Genomic DNA, 20,444 nt, shown 5'->3' on the forward strand with positions numbered 1-20,444 from the left:
TAATTGTTTGACTGTTTGAGCACATGAGCACAGCACGTGAATGATGGGGTTACTGGGATTGTGTTTTCCTTGGTTTATGTAAGTCTCAAGGAATTTGGAGTGGTGGGTTCAGACACGTACACATGGGGTATAAAAGATTTTCACAAATGCTGGTCGGGGTCCTTGGCTAAGAGGAGACCGACCCTGCCTTGGGCCCGCCGGTGTAATAAACTGCACTCCACTATCTGCACTGTGCTTCTGAGTGAGTTTGTTTCCCGGAACGCGTGGCTACAACACTAAGAGAGGAAACCTGCATCGTCCCATCAATGACCATAGGAAAGATGCTCAATTTCACAAAGAAATAAAGTGAAATAAAATCATGGAAATGGAAAATTAAAACCACATCAGAGTACAGTTTCACACCTGTCAGATTGACAAAATGAAAAAGTGTGACAAGACCAACTGTTGGAAAGAAAATGAAACAATGAGAATTCCAAGGTTCTGCCAGTGAGAGGATCAAATATTAGAACATTTTGAAAAGTGATTTGGCCACATAGAGTTAATTTGAAGATGCACGATCTAAATGACCCGGTAGTTCTTTTCTGTTCTTTAATGATCTGTTCCAGAGGAAGCTCTTGGTCATCTAAACTAGGATAAATACAAGACTGTTTGAAACAGCATCACTTTTAATAGAAAAACATGAGAAGCAAACGTACGTTTGTCAAAAAGTAATGCATAAAAAAGTAACGCATACATTTCAAATGCTTATTCAACGTGCATTCCACAGCAGAGAAAATAAGTGCACACAGTGGAGTCAACATAGTTACTGAGTCCAAGCTCAGTCTGCTGTCCACACAACAGACCAATAATCTGGAAGTGAGGTGTTGAGGCAAGGAACAGTGACTTGTTTCACAAGCTGGGCGTCTGAGAAGATAGTGGACTAGAGTCCCAGAATACCACCCTATGGGGGTCTGGATGCTAGTTTCTTTTATTAAACAGATGGGGGAGGAAGTGAGGGAGTAAAGTAAAAGGGCCATAAGTCTTGTAAAATATCTCCTGGTTTGGCCAACACTGGGGAGGGGATCTGTTCATTTCTTTTTGTTCTGCAGCCATTTACAGGTGGACGCGGTCGCAGTGTCTCCCTGTGAGCTGAATAAAGGCACTTTAACATTCAGGCAAGGGGCAGTTTTCCAGGAGACAGGCCATTATGTATGCTTATAGCTATAGACAGCATGCTTTTCGTGACCATAGTAACAAAAGCAGTGGAAAGTAAAGGTTAAAATAAAAGAAACGATCAATGTAGAGTAAGATTTTCTTCTTCCCTGTTATTAATACACTATCACACACAATAGTGAGGGGAAAAGGTAAAATTCTAGGTAGGCATGGACAATAGGGTGTACTTTCTGTTAACTTGTAAAATAGTTATATATAAACCTCCATGAAGATTCACGTGTGTATTGAAAGCATAATTATATACATATGAATGGCAACCCCAAGTACAGGGTGAGAGATGGCGCCTGGCTGTGGGCAGGGGGAGGTGGGGGGTGAGGGTAAAGAAACTGTAGAGCAGTAGGAGGAAGAGTTCCCTGGAGGCTTCAGTTGCATTTGTAACATTTATTTCTTCAGCTGAGTGCTAGGTACCTATGTCTTACTGTATATCTGAAACCACATTTTCTAGAGGTAAGCTTTCTCTGGAGATTAGAGAAAGACAGTTCTATTCATCATAATTCTTTCACAAAGACTGTAGAGTGATGGGTGGTAACAAATTCACTATGAAATGATAAAAAAAGGTTTCTGTCTCACCCTATGCCCTGTCTTACGTTTTAAAGTGCTTTTTTATGCTTAGGTTGTATTTAGCTAATTGATGACTTTGCAGGGAAGCAGGGGCAGAGGGACATAGGATATTTCATAGCCTAAATAGCTGACAGTGCAACTTAAAGCTTACCCACTACCACCTTCAACATCTGGGGATGGATCACAAGAGAAAGCATTTGGCAGCCAGGTTAGTGATGATTCCCCATTTATCTGACTTGTCAGAACTCAGTTTCTGGAAGAAAGATCTTATTGAATAAGAAATAAAAGCTATGGGTCCTAACTGTTTCACTTAGGATGTGACTTTAGGAAGGTTTCTTCTCTGAGTATTTAGTTTCTTCATTTGAAAACATGGAAAAATAATATTTATCTTGAGGGAGGGGAAAATTTCCGCCTCTACTCCTCTTGAGTGCTTGTGGCTGGACTGATAATAAAATTGATGCAAGACACATGAATGGGAGGAAAATAAACATATTTGAATCATGCACATGGAGGTCTTGAAGCCAAGTGTGGCCTCTGTACCCTGACACCAAATTTAACCTCGGAGACAGAGTTTTGGGTGAAGTAGAAAAGGATAGCTTTATTGCTTTGTCAGGCAAAGGGGGCCATAGGGGGATAATGCCCTCAAAACTGTGTGTCCCCACCAGAAGAGGGTAGTGAGGAGTTTTACCATCATGGTTCAAAGAAGGTGTGTTCAACTCATGGACATTCTTCCACTCGGTTGTTGATAAGCTAAGTGGGAGTCAGCATCATCAACCTTCTGGTCCATCTGGTCTGAGGTCTACATGCTTATGGGCAGCAGACAGGTAACTTCTCCCACCTGGTGAGGGTTTCAGTATGTACAAAACAGCTCAAAGATGTTGTGTGCATCCTTTGAGGGGGGACCAGGACTCTGCCCTGAGACTGCACTATTGTTTATTGAGTTCTCCTCTCTTGTCTCTGCATCACCTCCCTCCCCTGATTAGCATCTGTTTGAACCAGTCCTTTGGAACTCAAGGATGGTTATGGAGGCTGAATAAAGCCTATTTCTTGTAATCGAGAAGTGGGGAACACAGAAAGGCTTTTGTGCCCAGGAGCCTGCTCAGTTTCAGTCTTATAGAGATGGGACTTTAGAATTGGCCAAAGCAGGCAGCTTTCATAGGTTTTAGGCAAAGAAACCATTAAGTTGGTAAAGAGTTGACAGGACAAACAAACTTAGGTTTTGGTGCTCAATTAATGAAGAATCCAAACAGAGCTGGTGCTGGAGTTGTCAATGAAAGCAGGAACAAGGTTTCTCTATGTCGGTTTCTTGACTTGAATTCTCCATCTCTGGTGATAAGGTGTCCTTCTACATACAGACACAAATCTCCTCATTTGGGGAGATTTACTTCTTGCTTCCCTGGTGGCTCAGAGGTTAAAGCGTCTGCCTGGAATGCAGGAGACCTGGGTTCGATCCCTGGGTTGGGAAGATCCCCTGGAGAAGGAAAATGGCAACCCACTCCAGGACTCTTGCCTGGAGAATACTGTGGAGGGAGGAGCCTGGTAGTCTACAGTCCATGGGGTCGCAAAGAGTCAGACACTACTGCGCGACTTCACTTCACTTCACTCACTTCTTGCTTCAGGGAGATGACAATGGAGGGTTAGAGTGTCTCTCTTGCCTTGGCCATTTCTTAAGTAATTTTGATTCAAAATAATGTGCCGTTGAAGCACATTCGGGGGCAGCCAACCCCAAATTACCCCACACTACCTTCTGGAATTCTTGTGGGGATTAAATGAAAGATGGACTCATTTTCATTTCATTTAAGAGCCCACAGTAGATGTTTATAGCTTCCTTCCCGTCATCCTCAGTGAGTCCATGTGAAATGTGTTTCCCATTAGATTTGGGAGACTTGTCCATTTTGCTTTGCATTCTGTTGTTCATTCATTCTGGGGTTTTCATTTACCGATTATACATATGAATTTATAAAGGTAAAACCCTCTTCTAGTAAATCTTGTTGGAGTGAAAATGTGTATCATATGAAAATTTTAGAATGGAATTTCCCATTTATGTGATGCATTATTCATTGAAATCAAATTATCTGTTAATAAAATGCAGTTGTTTAGACAGGGCATTGAGGATTTGTTGCAAATAAAATTGACTTGTATCATAATTGAACATAAATAGATGCATCCTTAAGGGAGAAACCAATTCATCGTTAATTCTCATTTTTAAAAGCATAGGCCATGTGCTTGGTACACTGTGTGCAAAGTATATGACAAGAGAATCATAAAGCAGACTCAGTCTGAAGCAGTAAAAATAACTAAAGATTCAAATAATTAAAGATCTTATGCAAATCATCAAGGAAAAACTAAACAACACGATGGAAGAATCTAGCAAACGAAATGAGTAAGCAATTTTCAGAGGAAAAAAATGTCACCAGCCCCCAAGATGCTCTGTCTTCAGGAATCAGGGGAACACAAAATGCACAATGTCGTTTCACATTTATCATATTGGCGGAAAGAGAATTCTGACAAGAAGTGGGATAATGGGCATGCTGGTTCACTGGGGTTCACTGGGGACAGGTGTGTAAATTGGTGTGTCTCCTCAAGGGAGCAATTTGGCAATAAAGCCGAGCAGAAGGTCTTCCTCTGTGGCCAGCAGTTCTGCTAGACAGCCACTTGTGAAATTCTTGGCATCTGGATCCAGAGGCAGCTACAAAGATGTCCACTCACTGCAATAAAGATTGTGTGCGTGCATGCTCAGTCATGTCTGATTCTTTGTGACCCCATGGATTGTAGCCTGCCAGGCTCCTTTGTCCATGGGATTTTTCCTGCAAGAATACTGGAGTGGGTTGCCATTTCCTCCAAGGGATCTTCCTAACCCAGGGATCTCTGTCTCCTGCATCTCCTGCGTTGGCAGGTGGATTCTTTACCTCTGAGACACCTGGGAAGCCCTAGAGATAGATTAGAAACTCTCTAAACTTCCACCCAGGAAAGAATTAAATACAAACCTTGCGACTTATGCATAGAGTCATGCAATGTATGTGAGTTAAAATAAAATAGAGCTTATGCATCAGAATGGACAAATTCCTCTCAAAATACAAAAAAGTAGAAAATAAAGTAAGTTGTAGAAAAGTTATGATATGATCCTGTAGCAATTTAAAAGACATGCAAAGCAGTACTCTGGCTTGTGTGTGTATATATATTAAAAACATATGCATACATTTTATATCACATGTTGTTGTTCAGTTGTTCAGTCATGTCCTACTCTTTATGACCCCATGGACTTCAGCACGCCAGGCTTCCCTGTCCTTACGTGTCATGTGTGTGTGTGTATCTGTGTGCTTATATGCATGTATACATATGTATGCATGTATATGCATATTTATATAAATTTATTTACAAGCATACATATAAAATCACATCTAGGAATGATAAACACAAGTTGTGGTGGTAAATGCAAGTTTATGATAGTAGTTGCCTTGAGAGAAGGAGAGTCCAGTGGGATCTGGAAAGAGTGTTTCTCTCAAACTGAGTGGTGGCAACATGGATGTTGACTCTAAGACAGTGACATCTCTTGTCTTCCTGAAATATTCCCTGATATGAAAGCCCTTGTCCCTCCCTTATGTGGATACGAAGACATGCTGCAAAAAAGTGCTACGAAGTGCTGACCTAAATGACCAAGAGAGGCTCAGCTATGTGGTGGAAAGGTCACAAGTGGGAGTCCAGGCACCAACAATTATGAGCAAGGCCTCCTCAGATAGAATACTTACCTTCTTGGATGCTCAGCATCTGATTCTGCAAAATGGGCAAGGTCATTCCTTCTCAATGGTAGTAGTTAACAATGATGGAGAGATGAACTTTGTCAACTGTGCAGCAGTGTTGCCTGTGAGAAACACAGTGTGAGCCACAAGTGTGTGCCACGTGCAGAATTTAAAATTTCCTCCTGTGCAGCAGAGAGAACTCTACTCAGTGCTCTGTAATAGCATATGAGAGAAGAATCTGAAAAAGAACTGATACATGTATATGTATAACTGAATCACTTTGCTGGGCACCTGAAACTAACAGAACATTGTAAATCAGATATACTGCAATGAAATAAATAATAGAAAAAAATTCTAGTAGCCACGCTGAAAACAAAAAGAAACAGAATGAATGAATTTTAGTGAGACAGGTTATTGAATCCAAGAAACTCAAATCATATTCATTTCAGCATATAATCAATGTACAAATATTCATGACACATTCTTCTTTTTTGTACTTGGTTTTAAAATCCAGTGTGGCTTTTGCACTCACAGCACAGCTCAAGTCAGAAGAGCCCTGCTTCTCTTTGACTAGTGTCTGCCTTATTGGACATTGCAGGCTTGGAGGACTATGCTAACATTGATTGGATAGAATTGCAAACAGTTCTAATTACAAACCAGATCTATGGGCTTTAAACTTGGAATGAAGAAAAAATCAGTGTGTTACAAATACATTGATTTATAAATTTGTTCATTTAGTTTAAAAATACTCATTGAGTGTGATAGGATGTGCTTGGTGGCTTACCTATATTATTCTTTTTTAACCATCTTCAAATTATAGTTAACTTACAATGTTGTATTAATTTCAGGTGTACAGTAAAGTGATTCAGATATGTATTTATATATATTTAATTTTCTCTTTCAGATTCTTTTCTATTGTAGACTATTATAAGATATTGAATATAGTTCCCTGTACTACACAGTAGGTCCTTGTTGGTTATCTAGTTCATAAACCGTAGTGTGTATATGTTAATCCCAGACTCCTAATTTATCCTTCTCCTCCTTTCCCCTTCGTAAACCATAAGTTTGTTTTCTGTGTCTATGAGTCTATTTCTGTTTGGTAAATAAGTTCATTTATATCATTTTTAAAGATTCCACATATAAGTGATTTCATACGGTATTTGTCTTTCTCTTCTGACTTTCCTTCACTTAGTATGATAATCTCTAGGTCCGTCCAGGTTGCTGGATGACATTATTTCATTCTTTTACCATGTCTTCTTTATCCATTCATGTGACATGCAGCTTCCATGTCTTGGCTATTGTGAATAGTGGTGCAATGAACATTGGGGTGCATGTATCTTTTTGAATTAGATGTTTTTCCTGGACCTAAATTATTTTTAATTGTCAAAGTAGTTATTATAGTTCTTCCTTTCGTAATAGGAACCAGACCTTGGCTCCTGAGGGTGATCACTTGTGCCTGTTCACACTTTCGCCCTCTCTTGATTCCCGTGGCAATGCTCTTTTTGTGCCCTTCTTGCCCTTGGGGACCTGACAGTCTATTAAAGCCAGAAGATGCACAGACAAACAATTAAGGCAGTAAAGAGGTTGCATCAGAAATGGGTTCGAGGAGCAAAGGGAAGGAGCTTAATATACACAGGCAAGGAGCTTTATATATACAGCAATGTTCTACAAATTGCATCCATCCATCAGTGCAGGTATGAACAAACATTCGGTAAAAAGCCAAATAGTCAATATTTTTGGCTTTGTGGGTCACACAGTTTCTATTGTGACTACTCAAGTCTGCCATTGTGTAGTGGAAGCAGCCACAGAAAATACATAAATGACTCTACTGGGCTGTCTTCCAATAAAACTCTTTATAAGAGCAGACAGTGTGGGCACGATTGAATGCAGGGGTTGCAGTTTGCCAACCCCTTCATCAGGGTGTGTGAAAAGATCTGAGGTGGTTCAGTGATTCAGCACATATAATATTTGAGCCCAAGTTGAGCGAGTCATTCCTTTTCAAACTATTTGTGAGTCCTTTTGGTGATGTCAAGGAGAATTGCTCAATTGTGATCAGAAGGCGTTTAACATGTCTCTAACTCTTGAAGATTTCTGATTGCAGCAAGGATAGACATCAAAGATAAGCTGTCACCAAGCTAAGACTTCTTCTAGAGTGCCAATGGGGTTCCATATGCAGTAATAATATGAGGGAGAAGGAAATGGCACCCCACTCCAGTATTCTTGCCTGGAGAATCCCATGGATGGAGGAGCTTGGTGGGCTACAGTCCATGGGTCTCAAAGAGTCGGACACGACTGAGCAACTTCACTTTCACTTCAAAATAAATTGATTTTTTTTCTAAAGTGAGTTGATTTAAAGGGTAGTATTTACTCTGTTACAATATTGGTGGTATATACATTCTGGAAAAAAAGTCACAACGGGCCTGCCTGGATATCTGAGGTGTGAAAGACACAGTTCTTGTCCAAATTCCACATTTTCCGGTTGTTGAAGAAAATGAAGCTCAGCAAGGTAACTGATCACAAACCATGGAACCAGTTGGGTACAAATCCATCTTAGAGAGAACCTTGGTTGTGAGCTGGGGGCTGGAAGCTTGGCTTGAGTTTGGATGGTTAAAGAACACAGGATGAGCTGGACACAGGGGTCAGAGTGCAAACAGTGAGAGGATAGAGTGAGAGGGTTGACCTGGTTGGTCCAGGCGTCTGTAAAGCAGCGACTCTGGCTATAGTCAGTGGTTTACTGTACTTTGTCCTGGGGCTATTCTTTCTCACTGGACATGAACCAGCCCCTGTGTCTAGGGCCAACATCTATAACAACACTTGCTGTGTGTGAGGGCTTTTTGCCCTCTCTTGCATGGGATCTGATGAGTTTGTTTTTACAATCATAGAAAGTGAAACTTGGGAGTATTTTCTGTAGTTAAAAAAGGTGAACTAATGTGTTTGCTGTTGTAACTGTTCAAAGAGTGTGATGCAATTTCACCTGTCTCCATCTCTCTCTTTCTCACAGCAGAAACCACTTCAATTCAGAGCTACCCAATTAATCTTTACCCATAGAGCCAATAGCCCTCTCGCCACCATCTCCTCTGTCTGTTGCAACACTGCCATCCCCACACCTCTGAACCAGTGGATTTTCTGCTTGGTTTAAGATGGGATGTAGCTGTAATCATGTTCGCTGAGACATGTTCAGTTTGTACTTGGAGAATTTTCATGATATAACACAGCTCAGTAAGCTACAAAATGAGCTGCAATGAGACATTTGCACAGTTAAAATCTGAAAATAGAATAATGGGCTCTTAAAAGGCACTGTTGCAGGACTTGCCATTGTACAAGGGAAAGCATATTCTGAGCTGCTCGAACTTGTCTGAAAGATAAGGGCAGTATAATGAATCAGCCTGTCTTGCTGCCCACCTCCGCCCCCGATTCTGCTCCAGATGTTCTGACAGTAGCTCCTCAGGTGGGTGTGTAGGGCTCTGTGTCACTGGAGTCCAGACAGAGCAGGTGCAGGAGGGGAAAGGGTCTTGGGGTCTGTGGGTATAATCAGCCTCCTCCAGTAGAAACTCACTTGAGTCACAGGACACAATGGGGTGCAGAGTTTCCTGATGGGTCTTGACAGCTTTATTGGAAATCACGTGAAATGCAGGAGGTCATCAGATTAGTTTTTTAAATTTCTTTTTAATTGAAGTATAGTTGATTTATAATGTTTTTGTTAATTTCTGCTGTTCAGCAAAATGACTCAGTTATACATATGCATACATAATTTTTCATGTGCTTTTCCGTTATGGTTTACTGGGGCTTCCCTGGTGGCTCAGCTGGTAAAGAATCTGCCTGCAGTGCAAGAGACCTGGGTTCAGTCCCTCGGTTGGGAAGATCTTCTGGAGAAGGGAATGGCTATCCACTCCAGTTTTCTGGCCTGGAGAATTCCAGGGACTATATAGTCCATGGGGTCACAAAGGGTCGGACATGACTGAGTGACTTTCACTTTCACTATAGTTTATCACATGATATTGAATAGAGTTCCCTCTGCTATACAGTAGGACCTTGTTGTTTATCCATTCTGTGCATAAAAGCTTACATCTGCCAGTCCCAACCTCCTGCTCTATCCCTGCATGCCCATCCCCCTTGGCAATCACAAGTCTGTTCTCCATGTCCCTGATTCTGTTTCTGTTTCATACATAGGTGAACCTGGGTCTTTTGCATTGCAGGTGGATTCTTTACCATCTGAGCCACCAGGGAACCCCATTTAAATTCCACGTATCAGTGGTATCATATGATATTTGTCTGACTTACTTCACTTAGTATGCTAATCTCTAATTGCATCCTCATTGCTGAAATGGCATAATTTCATTCATTTTTATGACCAGGTAATATTCCATTGTATACATGTACCACTTCTTCTTTATCCATTCAGCTGTTGATGGACATTTAGCTTGCTTTCATATGAGTCTTGGCTGTTTGGAATAGTGCTGCTATGAACATTGAGGTGCATGTATCCTTTTGAATTATAGTTTTGTCTGGCTATATATCCAATAGTGGGGTTGCTGGATCACATGGCAATTCTATTTTTTTTTGTGTGTGTGTGGGATTTACATTTTTAAAGATGTTGCTGGCTGGTAGCCTTGTAGAATACGGTATTAAGGGCAGTTCAGTTCGTGTCCGACTCTGCGACCCCATGGACTACAGCATGCCAGGCCTCCCTGTCCATCACCAACTCCTGGAGTTTACTCAAATTCATGTCCATTGAGTTGGTGGTGGTGCCATCTAACCACCTCATCCTCTGTCATCCCCTTCTCCTCCCACCTTCAATCTTTCCCAGCATCAGGGTCTTTTCAAATGAGTCATCTCTTTGTATCAGGTGGCTAAAGTATTTGGAGTTTCAGCTTCAACATCAGTCCTTCCAATGAATATTCAGGACTGATTTCCTTTAGGATGGACTGATTGGATCTCCTTGCAGTCCAAGGGACTCTCAAGAGTCTTCTCCAACACTGCAGTTCAAAAGCACCAATTCTTCGGTGCTCAGCTTTCTTTATAGTCCAATTCTCACTTCCATACATGGCAGCTGGCGTGAACCTCAGGTAGGATATTCTAACAGCAGTCTAAGCCACCAGAGTCGTGAGCTGAGCAGAGGGCTATCAAGCATAAAAATGGGCAAGAGCTCAAACAAGGACGTTATGTGCAGGTATGTATGAAACAATAGAAATATAGTAAATCCCCTACATACAAATGAGTTCTGTTCTGAGAACATGTTTGTAAGTCCAGTTTGTAAGTTCAACAAAGTTAGCCTAGCTACCCGACTAACACAATCAGCCAAATGGCACTATACTGTAATAGATTTATAATACTTTTCACACAAATAATACATAAAACCAACAAAAATAGATAAAACACTTTTAATCATACATTACAGGACCTTGAAAAGTACAGTAGTACCATCTACATCACTGCTGCTTTTACGTTTGTTCCTGGACATCCTGGGCTTGAAATAAAGATGCTGTCCTATGGTACTTTATACAGTGCTGTACAATAAGTACACAAAAGCACAACCACACGTAGAGGATGTGTACATATGACAGTGTGTGCCAGACATCAGACTAACTTATGTGGTTGGACATGTGAACGCTCGTTTGCATCTCTGAGAGTTCACTACTTGAAGGTTCATATGATTGGGGACTTACTGTAAGTATTTCCTTATGCATAGTATCTCTTAGGAGAAGGAAATGGCAACCCACTCCAATATTCTTGCCTGGAGAATCCCATGGATAGAGGACCCTGGCGGGCTACAGTCCATGGAGTCACAAAGAGTTGGACACGACTGAGTGACTGAGCAGTATCTCTCAAAATTATTACTTTTCATACAGTATTAGAAACTGCCAGCTCATTTGAAATCCATTTGTGATGCACTTCTTGCTACCTGAGGGCTAGAATGATCATTAGAAATGCATCCTGTTTTTGGACACATCACCCCTGTGTTTTGTTTTTGCTGCTGGGAACTCCTGACTTACCCAGGGCTGCAGGAATCTCCACTTAATCTAATGTGCCTGCACCTTTGCCATTCTAAGTGAGGAAGCAATGTGGACACCTTCAGCGCTAATTATGTTTTAGAGACATAATTGCAGAGAGCGCTTATCACATTAGGCTTACCCAGGAATGATGTTCACAAGCATCACACCTGTGTGGTTGATAAATTCCCCGTCCAAAGCCGAGAAGACATTCTATAAAGAGGGACCCACATTATCCACAATTGTTAAGAGATTTGATAGTTCCACCTTCCATGTGCCTTCAGTGATTCAGGAATAATATTTTTGGTTAAACTTTTGGTAGCGAAGAAATGTAATTTTAAAATTCCAGGTATGGTCATTACATCACCTCTACTCTCAGACTCATCCAAGTAGTTGGACTGAACAATGTTCCCTCTCTTACCTTAGATGTGCCTCAGTATTTGTGGATGAAGATTGGAGGGTCATTTATCAGCCACTAGGTAGCTCATCAGGGCTTCCCATGCAATGTGGGGTTTGCTCTTATGCCTTGCTATCATGGGAGAAATTATCCTCAAAATTAGATGATTCATTTTCCTCTAGGAAAATGTGTGTCTTCATGGAATTAAAAAACTGGGATAGAGGAGGACTGAGAATTTCAGATAACTGGCAATCTGATTGAATTTCACTTATTGCAGCTGTTTCATGCAGGGCTCTCCACTGCTCCAGAAATAAGATAGTAGTATAAAATCAAACTAATAAAACAAATAATGACACAAGCTTCCAGCTATTCTGTCATCTTCTTTATGCTGTATTGTGTTGCTTTGAAATTTCTGTGGGTGGATAGAGAATGTCTTCAAGCTCCTGGCTGGCAGGCTAACCCCTGTGTCATTTTGGGTACAGAGAAGTTCTCTGAGAAGAGGCATTATGTTAACACGCTGCTCTTTTCTCAAAGTCTACCAAACAAAAACAAATACAAAAACAAAAGCAAACCAAACCCACCACAGGACTGTTTTGGAGTCTTTTTAATGGAAGCATCAAAGATTTATCGCTAACATTGATTTTATTCACCTTGAATTTTGCAAATGAAGAGGAGTGGCCATCAATACAGTGAAGGAGTTGGCTTGAGTGTGAGATTTAAGAAATTTAACCTGTGAAATATTTCCATGGAAGCATATCTCCTTAATCTGTGTAGGGAAAGAAGTGTGGTGTAGAATTTGAGTCTCAACCTGGATTTGAATCGCAAGTGTTACACTTGGTAGGATCTGGGGTAGGTCATGACCCCTTACCTGTAGAACAAAGAAGCAGTAATACTTAGATCACAATTTTGTTGTAGGAAGTAATGAATTAAAACAGGTATCTAAGCAGAAACATTGCACTGGCTGGAGTTAAAAAAATCAAGAGGACTTTATTCAAAACTATTGTAACAGAGAGGAGAGAGACCAGCACACAGTCTGAGGTCAGCTCCACTGAAGAAGGGTGGAAGGGTTTGTATGAGTTGGAGTGGGGAGATTTGAGGCCATCTGTGTGTGCTAATCACTCACCCAGAGCCAGACATCCTGGAATGTGAAGTCAAGTGGGCCTTAGGAAGCATCACTATGAACAAAGCTAGTGGAGGTGATGGAATCCCAGTTGAGCTGTTTCAAATCCTGAAAGATGATGCTGTGATAGTGCTGCACTAAATATGCCAGTAAATTTGGAAAACTCAGCAGTGGCCGCAGGACTGGAAAAGGTCAGTTTTCATTCCAATCCCAAAGAAAGGCAATGCCAAAAAGTGTTCAAACAACCTCACAATTGCACTCATCTCACACGCTAATAAACTAATGCTCAAAATTCTCCAAGCCAGGGTTCAACAGTGCCTGAACCGTGAACTTCCAGATGTTCAAGCTGGATTTAGAAAAGGCAGAGGAACCAGAGATCAAATTGTCAACAACTGTTGGATCATTGAAAAAGCAAGAGAATACCAGAAAAACATCTCCTTCTGCTTTGTTGATTATGCCAAAGCCTTTGTGTATATGACAACAAGCTGTGGAAAATTCTGAAAGAGATGGGAATACGAGACCACCTGACCTGCCTCCTGAGAAATCTGTGTGCAGGTCAATAAGAAACAGTTAGAACCTGACATAGAACAATAGACTGGCTACAAATTAGGAAAGGAGCATGTCAAGGCTGTATATTGTCACCCTGCTTATTTAACTTATATGCAGAGTACATCATGTGAAATGCCAGACTGGATGAAGCACAAGCTGGAATCAAGATTGCTGGGAGAAGTATAAATAACCTCAGATACACAGGTGACACCACCCTTATTGCAGAAAGTGAAGAAGAACTAAAGAGCTTCTTGATGAAAGTGAAAGAGGAGGGTGAAGAAGGTAGCTTAAAACTCAACATTCGAAAAACAAAGATCATAGCATCCGGTCCCATCACTTTATGGCAGATGGGGGGGAAACAATAGAAAACAGTGACAGACTTTATTTTTGGGGGGCTCCAAAATCACTGCAGCCATGGTAACTGCTTGCTCCTTGGAAGAAAAGCTATGACCAACCTAGACAGCATGTTAAAAAGCAGAGACATTACTGTGCTGACAAAGTTCCATCTAGTCAAAGCTATGGTTTTTCCAGTAGTCATGTATGGATGTGAGAGTTGGATTATAAAGAAAGCTGAGCGCCGAGAAATTGATGCTTTTGAACTGTGGTGTTGGAGAAGACTCTTGAGAGTCCCTTGGACTGTAAGGAGATCCAACCAGTTCATCCTAAAGGAAATAAGTATTGAATATTCATTGGAAGGAATGATGTTGAAGCTGAAACTCCCAATACTTTGGCCATCTGATGCGGAGAACTGACTCATTTGAAAAGACCTTGATTCTGGGAAAGATTGAAGGCAGGAGGAGAAGGGGATGACAGAGGATGAGATGGTTGGATGGCATCACTGACTCGATGGACATGAGTTTGAGCAAACTCTGAGAGTCGGTGATGGACAGGGAAGCCTGTCATGCTGCCGTCCATGGGGTCGCAAAGAGTCGGACACAACTGAGCGACTGAACTGATACTGATACTATGTGTGCTAATCAGCTTAATCTAAAGGAAAGTTAACTTTCTTAGCTCTTCCCCACAGGAGGGAGGTTGACAACTCAGAGCAAAGTTCCCACCCACTTTAGGCTCCTCCCTTCTTAGAAAACCAGGAGGCAGGTGGCACTGTCTCCCCTGAAGTTTTCAAAAGGCTGGCCCCAGGTCCTTGAGAAAAGACATTGCTGGGTTGCAAAACTGTCAAAAGACTTTGTTTTCTTATTTTAATTTTTTTTTTTTTAATTTACTTGGCTGCTCCAGGTCTTAGGTGTGGCTCCCAGGAATCTTTGATCTTCATTGCACATGCAGGATCTTTTAGATGCAGAATGTGGGATCTAGTTCTCTGATTAGGGATCAAACCCAGGCCCCCTGCATTGGGTGCTTGAATTCTTAGCCATTGGACCATCAGGGAAGGCCCTGGTAAGAGGCTTTCAAAAAGATTTAAAAACATCTCAAAGGGGTGGAGAAAGAACTTACTGGTGACAAGTTTTCTAAAGTGTGTGCTCTAAAAAAAGGAGGAGAGGGGTTCATTGGATAGGCTGTCTGGATTCAGTAAGGGCTGGGAGCAGGGGAGGCCTGGCTAAGGTGTAGCTAAGCTGAGGCAGGTATGAAGCCCTCTGGGTCATGGACACAATGCTCAAAACCATACCTTCCACAATGCAAACCTCATCCTAGAATTTTTAGATCATTTTCAAAAGTAACTTGAAGAGCAATGATCAATTTAATCCATGGTTTTTATTGAAAAAAAAAAAAAACCCCTAGAAAACCTCCTAATAATGATCTTCCCAAGGTATTCAAATAATTCCTTTTATGACCATCTGACAGAATAGCAGGACTGCAAACTCATTTTTCAGGGTAAGTTTTAGAGAAAAATTATAGATTTGAATACAATGTAACTAACTGAAAAAATTTCTGAGTCATTTGCATAGAGAAGGAATAAGCTTTACAAAAAAGTCTATTTTAGTTAAATAAAAGCTTTTTGAGAAAAAAAAGCTATCGTAGGATGGCATGGGGATTTTTATCCAAAGCAGTTAGAGTGGTTATGCATACCTGAGTCATCTTTGCTTTGGAAATCTGACCTGTGTGTGTGTGACTCCATTTAGTGCTGAGAAATTCATGTGGCAGCACTGGGTGTGTGTCAGGGTTGCAGGATTTGGTCCCCAGCCATTTTATGTATGTGACATCTTTGAAGTCCTTTCTCATGATGGGTACTTTATAAATGCAAAGCTGTGTTATAACTGGTCCACAATTGTCCTAAATCCTGATATGCCCTTCAGTTGTCCAAAAAATGGAGAAAAATGAAAAGGAGGTTCAGCTGTTACTTTTTTAAGATACAAAACAAAAGTATATTTTGAAGATCTACTTGTCTTTATTGAACTATTCATGAATAGGAGACCCTCCTGTCTAGCATGGAGAGGGAAAGGTTTCTAAAGGCAAGACAAGGAGGTAATAAGCAAAAAAGAGTGTGTTAGGCTTAGGTAACCCACAGGGAAGGAAGGGGTCTATGTGGCAGATACTCCATTTACCCTTGGGGGGTGGAAAGAGCCTTTGTGACAGGTGACTTCATGAGTGACAGGAAGCTGAGGCTTCAGTTAGATAAGTTATATATTAAGCCCCAGTTTGGTGGCCTCACTTATGTGACTCCATCTTGGGCTTGTGGTTTTCTTTCTTTTTTGCAAATTTCTTCATTTCTTCATGGCTGTGCTGGGTCTTCGTCACTGCACGTGAGCTTTCTCTCGTTGTGGCCAGTGGGGGCTACCCTTTGCTGCAATGCCCGGGTGTGTCCTTGCGGTGGTTCCTCTTATCGTGGAGCGTGGACTCTGGAGCACACGGGCGTCAATATTTGCAGCCCATGGGTTCAGCTGTGGTGCACGGGTTTAGTTGCCCCGAGGCATGTGGGATCTTCCTGGACCAGGGATCGTAGCCTTATTCTCTATATTGGCAGGTGGATTCCTATCCACTGTACCATCAGAGAAGTCTAGGCTTGTGGTGTTCTTTTGAACAGTTTTGACTTTTGAATTCAAGCCATCTCCTCCCCTGCCCTTTCCTCTTCCTCTCTTCCTCTCTGTGTCTCTCTCTCTCACACACTCACTCTGCATCTGTACAAAGATACTTGCTCACCCCATGGGAAATGCCAGGGACAACCAGATTGGGGATTTGGACAATGCTTTGCATTGACAGACTACTTCTCCAAATATTTATTTGTCATCTCTGCCTAACGCAATCAGTGAAAACTTGCTTTGATTCTGCATGATGAGAGCCCTTTGCCATCAAATGAAAACTAAGCACTTGTTTTCTGAGTGATGGTTTCTATCTTAGCTGTTGCTTGGAGTGAAGATACTTAGAGGAGGGAAGGTATTTACTGAGGTGGTGCTTGTGGGGAATGGAGATTGTGGGGACGGATGGGTGACTGACTGGTTTTCTTTTCCTTTTCTTTGAGGCTTCTTTGTCCCTCTTTGCTTCCATCGATATGTGGAGCATTCTGTTTTCCGTTTGTTTGTTTCAGTAATTTGAGGACTTACTCTTGTAGACATATATGCAAAGATGAAATGACTGGAATTCTAAGCCACCAACATTTTTTTAAAGCAAATAGTGTAGATGCCACATCTAAATACACAGTTGCTGGGACCGTGGGGGAAGCTGAGGGTCACCATCAGATATGAACAAGCTCAGGTTCCCAGGGGAGGAGGGAGGGGAGGGATAGTTAGGGATGGACACGTACACACTGCTGTATTTACAATGGATACCCAGCAAGGAGCTACTGTATGGCACAGGGAGATTGCATATTGTGTAACACCCTAAACGGAAAAAGAATTTGAAAAAGAATCACTTCAGTTCAGTTCAGTCACTCAGTCGTGTCCGACTCTTTGCGACCCCATGAATCACAGCATGCCAGGCTTCCCTGTCCATCGCCAACTCCCAGATTTCACTCAAACTCATGTCCATCTAGTCGGTGATACCATCCAGCCATCTCATCCTCTGTCGTCCCCTTCTCCTCCTGCCCCCAATCCCTCCCAGCATCAGAGTCTTTTCCAATGAGTCAACTCTTCACATGAGGTGGCCAAAGTACTGGAGTTTCAGCTTCAGCATCATTCCTTCCAAAGAAATCCCAGGGCTGATCTTCAGAATGGACTGGTTGGATCTCCTTGCAGTCCAAGGGACTCTCAAGAGTCTTCTCCAACACCACAGTTCAAAAGCATCAATTCTTCAGTGCTCAGCTTTCTTCATAGTCCAACTCTCACATCCATATATGACTACTGGAAAAACCATAGCCTTGACTAGACAGACCTTTGTTGGCAAAGTAATGTCTCTGCTTTTGAATATGCTGTCTAGGTTGGTCATAACTTTTCTTCCAAGGAGTAAGTGTCTTTTAATCTCATGGCTGCAATCACCATCTGCAGTGATTTTGGATCCGAAAAAAATAAAGTCTGACACTGTTCCCACTGTTTCCCCATCTATTTCCCATGAAGTGATGGGACCAGATGCCATGATCTTAGTTTTCTGAATGTTGAGCTTGAAGTCAACTTTTTCACTCTCCTCTTTCACTTTCATCAAGAGGCTCTTTAGTTCTTCTTCAGTTTCTGCCATAAGGGTGGTGTCATCTGCATATCTGAGGTTATTGATATTTCTCCCAGCAATCTTGATTCCAATTTGTGTTTCTTCCAGCCCAGCATTTCTCATGATGTACTCTGCATAGAAGTGAAATAAGCAGGGTGACAATATACAGCCTTGACGGACTCCTTTTCCTATTTGGAACCAGTCTGTTGTTCCATGTGCAGTTCTAACTGTTGCTTCCTGACCTGCATACAGATTTCTCAAGAGGCAGGTCAGGTGGTCTGGTATTCCCATCTCTTTCAGAATTTTCCACAGTTTATTGTTATCCACACAGTCAAAGGCTTTGGCATAGTCAATAAAGCAGAAATAGATGTTTTTCTGAAACTTTCTTGCTTTCTTGGTGATCCAGTGGATGTTGGCAATTTGATCTCTGGTTCCTCTGCCTTTTCTAAAACCAGCTTGAACATCTAGAAGTTCACAGTTTGCATATTGCTGAAGCCTGGCTTGGAGAATTTTGAGCATTAGTTTACTAGCGTGTGAGATGAGTGCAATTGTATGGTAGTTTGAGCATTCTTTCGTATCGCCTTTATTTGGGATTGGAATAAAAACTGACCTTTTCCAGTCCTGTGGCCACTGCTGAGTTTTCCAAATTTGCTGGCATATTGAGTGCAGCACTTTCACAGCATCATCTTTCAGAATTTGAAATAGCTCCACTGGAATTCCATCACCTCCACTAGCTTTGTTCGTAGTGATGCTTTCTAAGGCCCACTTGACTTCACATTCCAGAATGTCTGGCTCTAGAAGAGTGATCACACCATCGTGATTATCTGGGTCATGAAGATCTTTTTTGTGCATTTCTTCCGTGTATTCTTGCCACCTCTTCTTAATATCTTCTGTTTCTGTTAGGTCCATACCATTTCTGTCCTTTATTGAGCCCATCTTTGCATGAAATGTTTCCTTGGTATCTCTAATTTTCTTGAAGAGATCTCTAGTCTTTCCCATTCTGTTCTTTACCTCTATTTCTTTGCATTGATCTCTGAGGAAGGCTTTCTTATCTCTCCTTGCTAATCTTTGGAAGTCTGCATTCAGATTCTTCTATCTTTCCTTTTCTCCTTTGCTTTTCACTTCCCTTCTTTTCACAGCTATCTGTAAGGCCTCCTCAGACAGCCATTTTGCTTTTCTTGCAAAAAAGTCCATACATATATATGTATGTTGCTGTACTCCTGAAATTAACACAATATTGTTAATCAACTATGCTTCAATATAAAATAGAAAGTTTTTTAAAAAAAGAAATGCAGAATAAAAAAAAGTATTCTCTTTCATAATTCAGTCTACCTTATGTATATGTAAATGTAACAAGAGAGCTACCTTATGGGGAAGCATTTTAATACAGTTGTAGACTTGATTTCGAAACTTAAACTTTTCAATAAAGGAATTGCAGAAGCCCAGGAAATACAAATTCTTTCCTAAACATGGTTTCCGCTCCCCAAAGTAGCATAACATTGTAAAATAAGTAAATTGAAAAGCAGGGCTTAAATTTGCTTTTCTTCATAATCTCTTAGGTGTTAATGGAACTGTAATGTAAATTTCTTTAACAGGCAAAACCTCTTGTTTTCACTTTAAGGTACAAGCCCAGAAGATGCTAAGAAAATACGATTGATGCAGCTTTTTTTTTTTTATAAAGCAAATACTTTAAACAGATTTTCAAAAATACCATATTCTGATACTGACATGTCCAGATTTTGTTTTCTTTGAGTGTTTTCATTTAAATATGGAATGATCAATCCCATGAACTGTTCAGTAAAGTCCAAGAAAGAGACATGAAAAGCATCAGGTTTGCATCCAAGATTCTGATAGAATTAAGGTTCTACAGGAGAATGAATAAACCTAAAACTTAAAAATAAGTGTCCATGGTGGACAGTTCAATTCAAGGTACTGAACTGAACAGAAAGCAGAAAGGATGCACCTCCAGGAGGGCCCCCGTTGCCCCTCCCACAGGACTGGACAACCTCAGGGGAGGGAGAGGTGGGCCGTGGGAAGGGAGATGGGCATAGTAGATAATATTCTGAGAATCATACTAGTTTTAGCACAAGTTCATTGCCTCCTCTGTAACAGAGACAGATCTTAGGGGAGAAAGGGTTTAAAAAAAATTTTTTTTTTAATATTGTTCTATTAACTTATATGAGAACCTAAGGCTTGGAAGTTTATTGGCTTACCTGCTCTTGACTGAGTATTTTTAAGTTTCAGGGACAAACACCTCCAAAGTGACCATGGTTATGTTTATCTAGCTTCGTAGCTTCCAGGAAGAACACATTAGTGGTTATTCAGCAATAAGAAACTGAACC

General features: G+C 41.2%; 1 protein-coding gene and 1 non-coding gene across 2 annotated transcripts in view; both read left to right on the forward strand.

The window, feature by feature from the left end:
- TMEM132D (transmembrane protein 132D) overlaps positions 1 to 20,444 on the forward strand; it is an 883,628-nt gene that overhangs the window by 285,211 nt on the left and 577,973 nt on the right. The gene's annotated exons all lie outside the window — the stretch shown is intronic.
- On the forward strand, positions 3,167 to 3,238 carry TRNAS-GGA (transfer RNA serine (anticodon GGA)). The gene has a single exon. It is a non-coding gene; the product is annotated as a tRNA-Ser (tRNA).

The sequence above is a fragment of the Capricornis sumatraensis genome, chromosome 17 (genome assembly GCF_032405125.1).
Source record: "Capricornis sumatraensis isolate serow.1 chromosome 17, serow.2, whole genome shotgun sequence".
Lineage (NCBI taxonomy): Eukaryota > Metazoa > Chordata > Mammalia > Artiodactyla > Bovidae > Capricornis > Capricornis sumatraensis.